Genomic DNA, 2,907 nt, shown 5'->3' on the forward strand with positions numbered 1-2,907 from the left:
CAATATACGGTTGTTAAATGTAGCCTGCATGTAAGAGCCATAACCATATTTTACTGTTAAACACTATGGTTTACTCATTAGGAATTCCTAAGCAGACTGAGACAGCAAAAGCCAAACATAGCATTCTGGTCTGTTTAAAAAAAAACAAAAAATGCACACACAGGATGTACTTTTTCAGTTTAATGTCCCATATCTGGAGCTTTGAAAAAAATATTTGAACAATTTTGTTGGATGTCGATGTGTACCATTTCCTAACCAACACTGACCCAGTGGCTGCTCGCATTTCTTTTATACTGAATTAATTGATTCAGTTGGCATGAAGTTGGCCCTGAAAAAGATGAGCAACTAACCTTGCTTGGTTTCACAGATTTCCTTACAAAGAGAACTTTGATATTTAGTTGTGATGACTGTTGCGTGATCTCTTGGGTGCTTTAAAAAACTTTCAAAGAGGAAAAAAAAAAAGAGTGAGCTAAGGCACACTGGACTCGTGTCTCTCTCACGTGTTTAAAAAACTCCTGCAACCGTTCATATCTGGTTTGTTAAACTTTGGAGCATTTTAAGCAACACTCAAAAATGTTTTATAAGCAGAATCACTAAAAAGAAATTAGTCACATTCCTTTAATACACCAAATATAGACAGTGGTTTTTATCAGCTTTCTTCAGAAAAATCAACGTATCCTGAGAAAGAGATGAGCTTCAAGGCGGTCTGATGAGTGAGTAGGTGTACTTTGTGGTCTGCTTCACCACAGAGAAAATGGCTAATCTGAGTTTCAAATTACAGTGCTTCCATTCCAGGAATCCTACCTGTTTTTGGTTTGATGCTCAGTCTGCACTCACTGTCGACACTGTGGGGACGTGGCTTCCACATCCAGAAACACAGCATGCTACATTTAACTTCCCCAGGACAGGAGAGCGCCTAATAGCCTTCCACTTAAGTATAACTGTCCTGATTTAAATAGTTTCACATTTTGCTTTTATAGTATGTAATACTATATTCTCTTTGTGATAAAAGAGAAATTATGGAATAATGCAAAAATAATACATGATGAACACTTTCCTGGGGGAATTTCTGAACCATAATCTCAAAACCGTAGAGGTATGTCAATGGATTTTTAGTTACACTACATATCATAAATAACCCAGTTTCCCAAATACAGTCAATTTTATCCAACCACAAAAAATTAACAAGTACTGCCTTACTCATTTCTCTTCTAAGACCTATTTTATACCTTTCTTCTCTGTGCACAGAATCTTATACAGAAAAGTAGTTTCAAGTAGAAACACTTTATTCAACACATTTTAAATTCCAAGTAGCCTCACGGGCATTTTAATAAGTAACATTTATTACACAAATCAGACTGTAAGCTTCCAGCAGACCAAAAATGGGTATTTGTATTATTTTCCATATTATATTTAGTCGTGTCATGTAATAAAGTTCTTACTAAATAATGACTGTGTTAACAGGACCCGTACTATTATCTCATGCCTCCTAGGTTTGGTAGTGGGTTTTTTTTTCCTCTAATGGCATACAGCTCTGGTTTACACATAAGTTTTACAAATTTTGCTTTGATTTCAGAAACGTATTTTTTTAAGAATTAAACAGCTGTGAGTCCATTAAAAAAAAAATCTCCCTTTCTCTGTGTGTGTGTGTGTGTGTGTCTGTGTGTCTGTGTGATCTAATAAACTCACTTTAAGGGGAAGGAGACTGAGGCCATTGAGATGTTAACAAATATATCCAAGGTCATATAATCATTGATGATTTTGGTTCTTTGGAGAGTGAAAATGTAACTTTCATTTCTGGTGCTCCTACAATACTTTTCCTTCCTTTCAGGACCTCAAAGCTCTTTTCCATTTTGCTTCCCACCTGGTTACCCTCAGCCTCTGTGGAGAAGCAGATCCCTTGGAGTGGAGAGCTCCATATCCAAGGTGCCCATGACACAAGCATTCAGTCCCTAAACCCCACTTGGAGGAGGGCTCATGGCACAAGGCCACCTCGTGGGTAACTAGCCCTCTTAGTAGAATCCAAGAGCAGTCCCTGCTACCATCAACTTCACTGTAAGGTGAATAATACTTTGGTTCCTAAAAATGCCTCCTAATTTTCTTCCGTTCTTGCTGTTCAAAGTAGAAGTATCCCCAAATAAGGGCAAATCATGAGCATTCTGGAAAACATTTGTTTCCCAATCTGCCACTGAATTTTCCACTAAAGCATTTGACGCTCAGCCTGAGCCTGCACTGCACACTCTGCGCAGGCCAGCCACCTTTGACGTCAGCGGAATCTTGGCCTTTTTTTTTTTTTTTTTGTGAGGAGGACCAGCCCTGTGCTAACATCCAATGCCAATCCTCCTCTTTTTTGCTGAGGAAGACTGGCCCTGGGCTAACATCCATGCCCATCTTCCTCCACTTTACATGGGACGCCACCACAGCATGGCTTAACAAGCGGTGCGTCGGTGCGCACCCGGGATCCGAACCGGCGAACCCCGGCCCGCCGCAGCGGTACGTGCGCACTTAACCGCTTGCGCCACCGGGCTGGCCCCGGATCTTGGCCTTTTTGAAGGTGGAGGCAAAGGTAATATTTGCAAAGTCTACTTTGCAAAATTCCGCTTTTCTCCCCTCTTTCGCAGATAAGCCTGCGACCTGCAGAGCCAACATTTTCACAGGAGATTCTCCTGGCTGGGCTCTGGCACCAAATCCGCGTAAATCAGTCTTTAAGAAAGCCAGGGGGACAGCTCATTATGGTCCTGCCCAGCACACCTGTCTGATAGCATCTCAGCTACTCCCTTCAAAGACAACACAGGGCAGTCATTTTTGTAAATGCCTCTCTTCCCGTGCAGTATATTTTACTCACAGTGCCAAAATGTAAGCACAATTGAAAACACATTGTTTACCCATACCCAAAGATAAATATTT

This window comes from Ceratotherium simum, chromosome 13, assembly GCF_057802395.1.
Source record: "Ceratotherium simum simum isolate JZ-2026a chromosome 13, ASM5780239v1, whole genome shotgun sequence".
In the NCBI taxonomy this organism is placed as follows: domain Eukaryota; kingdom Metazoa; phylum Chordata; class Mammalia; order Perissodactyla; family Rhinocerotidae; genus Ceratotherium; species Ceratotherium simum.